Source organism: Gallus gallus, chromosome 3 (genome assembly GCF_016699485.2).
Source record: "Gallus gallus isolate bGalGal1 chromosome 3, bGalGal1.mat.broiler.GRCg7b, whole genome shotgun sequence".
NCBI classification, from domain to species: Eukaryota; Metazoa; Chordata; class Aves; order Galliformes; family Phasianidae; genus Gallus; species Gallus gallus.
The window spans coordinates 58,120,385-58,129,038 of record NC_052534.1 but is presented as its reverse complement, the minus strand read 5'-3'; positions in this window follow the sequence as shown (position 1 = coordinate 58,129,038).

Below are 8,654 nucleotides of genomic sequence, written 5' to 3'. Positions count from 1 at the left end.
AAGTGCTTCAAAAGAGAAATCAGAACTAACTTGCTCTTCAGGCACTGATACCTCAAAGCACATTTCTCTGTTCCCTGTCCTTGTAAACCCTGCAACAGGGAGACAAGTCTTCCAAGAGTTTCTGCTGACTGATGGAAACCTGTACACGTTCTAGCAGTTTGTAAGCCTGGAGTTAGAGATCTCTGGGAATATGATAAAAAAAAAAAAAAAAAAAAAAAGCAGGGTAGTATGTCCTGAGTCTAGGCTCCTGGTTCAGGATAGCAGCAGTCTCCAGGGAAGATTGGGAAATGTGTGGGAAGCATCCCACAAACAGATTTTTGGACTTGCTGTATGTGTGGGCAGCCATTCACTATGTCTTATGTTAGATGCTGAATAAAATTATTTTTTTTCTTCAACATTTGCAGGATCTGGTGCTCTCTGAGCATGTACAACAGTAGGATGATACATATAGTTGTGGTAGAAGTGGTCATGCTTTGACTCAAATCAATCTGAAGTACAAAAAATCCAACTAGAATATGGATAAGTGACATGTATGTTCCATTGTGCTGAGGAACATATTTTACAAGTGAGAGTAAAGCAGAAAGTTATCAGCTAGAGTGCAAATATTATTTCCTTAATCTTTCCAGCCTAGTTAATATGCTGCCTGTTACAATGAGAAGAAAGAAAGACAACTAGTGGCTTCAGGACAAGAGGAGAGATGCAAAAGATGGAGATAAGACTTCGGGGTCAATTGAGGAAAGTGGAAGCAGTGTAAGTGCAGACGATGTTATGGATAATATTTTCCTCATGGAATCAAATCCACAAGCAGCAGGTGAGTAAAGGTCTTAGAAATGATTAATCCTACTGGAACTATGAGAGTGAGAAAGATTATGCATTTACCTTCTATAGCTCATGAAGTGTTATTGGTTATAATACTTTATAAACACTTTATAACCCTCTTTGCAACTGTGTTATAAAGTGTAAGTCATCAAATCAATATCACTATCAGTTGTAGTGGACCACAAAACTTTGTATTTAGGTCACTCCAAAAGTAATACCTCCTCTTTCATCATGTTGGCCCACAACATCAGGAGAAGATGTTGGCAGCATGGCAGTAGAGGGTTAACCTTCCTGCCAGTATTCTATAGCATTTTGTTGCTGTGCAACACATGGCAGCAGAGGGACAGTCTGATAAAATGGCCTCTGACATGGAAGTGTGGATGAAGCAAAGACATGCAATTAAATTCCTCCGTGCAGAAAAAAAATCCACTGAGATTCATCTTCAGTTCAAGAAAGACAGGAAACTTTTAGAGAGAGTCTGGCAGAGAAACACAATGATGAGGGGCCTAGAGTATCTCCCTTATGAGGAAAGGCTGAGAGACCTGTTACTGTACAACCTGGAGAGTAGAAGACTGTGGAGAAGAAAATTATCAACGCTTATAAATATCTAATGGGTAGGAGACAAATGGATGAGGCCAGGCTCTTTTTGGTGCTGCCCAGCAACAGAACAAGAGGCAATGGGCACAAGCCGAAACACGGGAAGTTCCACATGAATGTAAGGAAAAACTTTTTTACTTTGAGGGTCACAGGGCACCCAAACAAGCTGACGAGAGAGGTTGTGGAGTCTCCTCTGGAGATATTCAAAACCTTCCCGGGCACTTTCCCTTGTAACCTACTGTAGGAAATCTGCTTTAGCAGAGAGGTTAGTGTAGGCAGACTCCAGATGTCCTTTCCAGTCCCTACAATTCTGTGATTCTGTAATAGCAAATGAGTACAAAACATTAACAACAAAAGTAAGAATTGCTATGCAATTAATCTTGGTACAGAAGGGTGAGAAGGATTTGCTTGTTTAGCATTCCAAAAATCCTGGCATCACAAACATGGCTGATGTGTCTAATGCTGGTGTTATGTGACTGTGAGAGCAGAAAGTATAGTGAACAGTCATCTCTTCTTTCAGTTAGTTATACTAGTCATGGATTCTTTTCCATGTAAGTTGGAAAGAATGTATACCTACCTAAAGCCCAGAACAGCTGGGCATGTTTCCCTATTAAACCTGATAATGTTGTCTTAGGTTTCACTAAGGGGACAGAAATAACCAAGCCTAGTGCTATCTCCTGGAAGATGGACTTGGGTATATTGAAACTAGTAGCTCATTGTTTATCACTCCAGAATTTGGAAAATGAAATGGTACTATCAGTAAACATTAGCGTTGGAGTTCCTCTCAGCCAGGACTGTGAAGTCACATCAAGTTATGATATGTAGAGTTATCTCAGAAATTCAAAGTATGAATGTGAATGAATATGTGAGTCACTAAAATATTCTTGCTAGGACAGTTATTGAAATAGGTCTAGAAGAACACTGTAAATGTAGGCACAGCCTTCTGTGTTTCAGTAGATTAAGTGCAACACTGGTTACAAAATAAATCAACTTTCTGATAAAAACTGTCAGAAAGCAGCAGTAGGATGTGCCACAATGTAGGTGAGATATTAGCTCATGACAGAAACTGAGTTGAAATGCATATAAAACATGAGGGAACTAATATTTCTTAAAACAGTGTTTCAGGTTAAAAGGAATCTAGTATCTGGTAACAGAAAAAAAATTAAGCATTTTTTGTTCAGACCAGAACTGCAACACATTTCCCAAGCAAACCACTATAGCACAAGTGATACATAGAAAATGATATAATTCTGTGCTAAATATGTTAACTAGAATTAAGAAAGGAATATTTGAAAGTTTTGAACTAGTAGGCTGGAACAAGAACAATCACTTATTAAGCATATTAATTTGTTCATCCTGAGCAATGAATCTTGAAAACCACAGTGGTTTGTCAAAATAATTAAATTTCATTTGCTTTTCAGATATGAATACATACGTATCTTGCCAAAGTAATCCTTGCTTGCTACTCAGATACCCAAATGTTCATATCTATATTTTCTAAATCACATTTTTTCTTTACTCTTTGTCAGGCAAGGCAAAAAAAATCTAAAAAAATAAAAAATCACTGCTTTACTCATGCTGGTTATAACTGCCAGTGTCTCTCACACTGATCTTACCAAGAAGATCTTACCACTGATCTTACCAAGAAATCAGGTTCACATGTATCACAGGGATAAATTAAAGCTGATTTTTCTGTATTTTTGACAGTGCTAATTTCTTTATGATATACTTTCATTTGTGTTATCAACCACTCAGGCTATTGGTTTATAAAATGTGGTAGGCGATTTTGGGTACTATACCATTAACAGGCTTATTTTGTAATTTCTTTACATCTGTGGGCAGTTATCTACATGTATTTTTCACAGATTTTTTATTTCCTTCACCGGTAACAACAGTGTCAGTTAATCAAAAAAGATTTTTCTGCTATCTTTTGAAAATCCCCTGTGATTTCTGCTGTGACACTGCTGTACAGATCAAGAGTTTTAGTTTAGTACTTTAACAAGCCTGCACACAAAGCCCTCCGAAAACCCTGATGTCAAACCACACTAAAGAAAACTGTGAAACTAGTTAATTGTACCGAGGAACTGTTAGTCTATGCTTAGGTCATAGGAAGAGGAAAGCATTTCTCAGTTCTTGTCAAGGTTCTGAGTGCAGCCTGCTCTCAGCACGAGATCTAAAGTGACTTGGCCAGATAACCTCAAGTCAGACTGCGGTGACCCTTTCTGGGCTGTGAAGGACTCTCCTAGTTACTGCACAGGGATGAAATAAGCAAGGTTGAATGATTTCCCAGTAAACCTCTGATTCCTCCTCAGATTTTTGTTTGTGAAATTTGTGTCATTTATTTATTAATGAGATTTAGGCTGCCTGAATAGCTCTTACTGAGGGCTAAATCTAGGACAGACTGCAGTAGAAGTATGCAGCAGCAGGTATTGATGCAAACACAATGTATTCCACAGTAATTTACTTTGGTGTTAAACACACATTTAAAGAAAATCCCTCAAAGGTCTGAGCTATTAAAAATATGCTTTGCCAAAATCAAGGATTTCTTTCCTTTTTCCTGCCTCTTATTTATCTTACTCATCCTCATTCATCAGCTCTCCATGATAAAGACTCTCTCTTGCTAAAGCTATACTTTTTACTGCCTTCAGTCTTCATGCTGGAAGACACTACTCTCAATGATGTAAGTGGGTTCATGTTCATATTGTTTGATTCAAGTATTTTGGTGCAGGGTTCCCATCCATTCCAGCATGATATAATGCCAGGAGGGCACTGGAACTCAAGGACTGCTTCATCATCCCCTTCATCTTGACAATATGAGCCTTCCATTCCACAGTTGTGACCTACTCCTAACCCTTGACAAGGGGACACAAGGCTTCCTGGGACATCCTTTATAATGAGACGAGCCAACTCAGGTCACTTTCCTACTGTATGCAGAGTATGAAAGCTTATGCATGCTATTATATCATTGTCAGGGAGAGGCAAGAGGGTGATGCTCTGCAAGGCAAACCTGAAGCTGAGGACAGCATCAAAGCAGAGAGGGCAGTGACCTCACTGACAAGAGCACGAGAGTGAGGGAAGTAGAAAAAGCCTGGTAACAGTAGTCACACAGTCTAATAATTGCCAAGTAGGTCTGTAGTGACAAGATATGCCTGGGACTAGGACAGAAAGTCAAGTGTTTGGGCCAAGGAGATATGCACAAGCATACCTCCAGCATGTCTCAGGCAGAGAACCAGGATAAAAGCCTGAGCTTTAGTCCTGCTCCCAGCAGAATTGGGAAAGGCTCCCAGGGAGGCTTCACACGGTTCTCCTCAAGGATTCTGCCAAATTAAATCCAATCTTTCATCCAGGAAGCCAAATTCTCAGGATGGATGAGGATGCATGTGGTTCCAAGAGTTTCCAGCTGTGCGGTAATTGAATAATTTTGTCTGTTTTGGAGTGTGAATGCATTTTATGCTAACTCAGGAGTTAGGAAGACATACTAACTGGAGAGTGTGTTGGTGCATTCTCTGTGTATGAACTCTGCAGAACAGGACTTCTTAAGTACCATTTCAGCACTCTCTACCGTAAGTGTAAGGAATCAGTAATCTTCTCTCATAAGTTTGTCATAATTTATGTTTTAACATATTCAGTTTTTTTATTTATATTTAACCATCTGATCTGGGAGACTTAAAGTGATTTCATAAAAAATAGATTAATCTTGACAAATTTCTGGTGAGATTTTGTCACATTTATGTATACTTTTGTTTTACTCATGCATTAAAATATAAAACTATGAGACAGTTGTCTAAACTACTAATCTCCCTAAAGTTTGGAAATACAAGAAATTTTAAGTTTTTTTCCACTTCTGTCAGGAAAACTTTCCATCGACATCATTACAAGAGCTCTTAATAACATTGATGGTGTTTATATTTTAAAATATTAATTGATGTGACTTTCATTAGAGACTGTATTTAACATACAGCAAGTAAGTATATATACACATACATTGCTCTGAAAGTAATGTTTCTTATTTATTTCCATGGATGCTAGAGCAGATACAAAAAGCACGGTAATTCTGTTTGATACACCTAATTCTCAGTTACAAAACACTATTTTTCAGCATAGTCACCACTATTACCTATGCATTTTCACCACCAATGAACAAGAGGAGTCTTCATGCCACACTCGTTAAAATCTACATGGCCGTCCATAATGTGGCTTGTCTTTCAATGTCGCTGTCGCCACTGCTGAAACACTCCACCCACCGCTGCACTGTGTTCACATCCACTGTTTGGTCTCCATAAACGTTCAGCAAACGTCAATGAACATCAACGGGTGCAATTTTTTCTGCACGGAGGAATTCAATTATGCACCTTTGCTTCATATGCACCTTCATGTCAGATGCTGTCTTGTCAGACTGCCCTCTGCTACCATCAGTTGCACAGCAGCAAAATGTAACAGAATACTAGCAAGAAGGTTCACCCTGTGCTGCCGTACCACCAACATCTGCTTCTGATGTTGTAGGCCAACATAATAAAATAGGAGGCGTTACTTTTGTCACAGACCCTGTATATCATCAGAAAATTAAAACCATATATAGCAACTGTTAGAAGCATGTTTATATGTATACACTTCATATTGTTATTTAAGTGTTATATTGAATGATATTAAAGCACAGTGCATGGTTTTAATATTCATTTCAGATGTACTTTAAGATTTTATTGTCTAATATTCCAGACACAGAAAACTGTTTATATCAAGTGCCTCATTATCCATTTGTAAAAACAAGTAGTTTATAAAAGCTGTAATTTGATAAAAAGATGTAAAATACAAGTTTTGAAACAAGTTATAAAGGGAATGATTTGCACTGCATTAATTCTAATCCACCAAGGAGAAGTTTTTTTTTTTTTTCATTTCAATTTATGCAAGTCTTTCTATTTTCCTACAAGATCATTAAAAGAACCATATTCTTTTAATAACGACAAGCATGCCATTCAAACGTGATAAAAATCACAGACAGAAATGTTGACTGGATGAGATGCTCCCTCTGCCTGATGGAGCTCTCTTGCCAGCATAAGATCAGGTCAGCCATGGCTTTTTCCAGGTTCTGTTAGCTCTTGATTTTCTCAAGTCTCTCTGAACCGAAAGTCTATCAGTTTTTGTGTCCAATGTCTCACTGAGTCCAGTGTCATCTGCAAATCTGCTTTGATTAATGAATTAAACACTGTAAGACAGTTTCAATCTATTGGTTATTTTCCTACCAGATGCCTTCTGCTCTTCTGAACATATAGTTAACAGCCTTATATAAAACAAACCTAGGAATGTATTTTTTTATCTTAGTCAAGCTGTCAAGATAAATCTTGATGAGACAAGATCTGTAAGACATACAGTTTCTTGCTGGTAAAGATAGAAAAAGATCAACAGTTTCATTAACATAGTTCTTTTTCATGTGCCTGTTTCTTCCTATCTTTTATTGGGTCTGGATGTCTAGAACATGCAATTCTGTGAAGAGTTTGTCAGAAAACAGATAGCCAGGTATAACTATAATGTACACACTTAGAGCTCATGTCATAGACTAATTTTATTTCATTAAAATCATTTTCCAGCCACAAGTGATACTGTGTAGTTATCAATAAAGATTCTACGATCATATAATTCTACATTTATTTATTTTTTTTGCCAGTAGAGAAATATGGCCTTGAAATCTAAAGAAGCTCATCAGTAGCTCTTCACATCTTAACTGAAAATGATCTAATGCCATCAACATACTTACAAATCCACAATGTTTTACTATTTAATGGAGTACTGTTTGCTGTACTTTTATTCTCTCTAGTGTTACTATTTCTGGAAAAAAAAAATTCAAAAGCAAATCAAAGAGTTTATCAAACAAATTATTGCAGATAAAAATCTTTCAGTTTAAAAAGAGATAGATTTAATGCCTCTACTTTTCAGGGTATAAATTGGTAATAGTCTACTGAACTGATCCTTGCTCTTAGCTTGCTGCATCAACTTACTTTTGGTGGTCTTTGAGTGTGACATCACCGCAAAGAGAAATATCACCTAAGCAACCTTATAATGCTAAAAAGCCTGTAGCTGAAATGTGTAGAAGGAAACAGAAGGGGCACTGTCTGGAATTTTTATTTGTCAGATATCGCCCATCTGTTTTTCTCCCTACCTTCATGTTTTGCAGTATTTTTCATTTTTTTAGGAATGCAAGTCAGTATAATTCTACAGAATTGGTTTAATCTTCTGTTTTATTATCATTATTTAATTTTTATTTTTTTACAATTCATTAACAGCTGGCAGGAAAACATAAAACCCACAGTGATGATTCAGCCAAACAATCCTCGTCTCCTTTAGAAGAGAGGCAAAGTTATACTTCAGGGCAAAGTTAATAGATATTAACGCTTCTTATTAATCAGTTCTAACGATTTTGGCAGTTTCTCACGTGCAACAGATCTCCCAAGTAAATGAATAATATAGACTATTTTTAAATGCATTCAAAAACTGAAAAGATTATGTGTCATTTGAGATTAAGTTCTAGCTTTAAAAAAATATATATGTATGGAATTTAAAATAGCAGCAGAGTCAGAAAAAAAAAAAAAGCAACAGTTCCTAAGAAAGTTATTAGAAGCCAAGAAATGAGTGGCTCTTACAAATAGTAGACAAAATCCACTATCAGGCAAGACCATGACTCCTGTCTGTTTCTTGTGCCCATAACTGTGAGGTGTTAATAGATAAGCACTTAGCTTTGTTAATGTTAATAAAAAATAATGGCAGTAGATGGGTTAGGTACATGAGATTCATAGTCCAACTAATTACAGGGGTGGTGAGCAAGGCAAAATGAAGGGTTTGAAACAAGAGAGTACTGACATATAAATGAGCTCCATTTTAATGTCATTTGTATCTCTTAAAATTCTAGCAGCTCTGCCCTTGTCTCTAGCCTCGTCCGGATGCAGTCACTACTGCTGTTGTTCCTCATATCCCCTCTTATCAAATTACTATATTTACATGTCCTCTATTTCCTCAGCCTAGGTCTACTTTTTTTTTTTTTTAATTTGTTTTCTTTTCTTTCCCCTTTTAGTTTTACAAGATTAAGTCCTGACCTGCAGCTATTTGCATCTGCTAGCATATTAGCCTGTAAACTGAAAGTACTCAATGACTCCAGCAACAAAAGGTCTCAGGAGAATGCTTTCCTACCAGTGTTACATTCCCACTTATGTCCCCTTTGATTTTGAACTTGATTGCCTATTTTGATC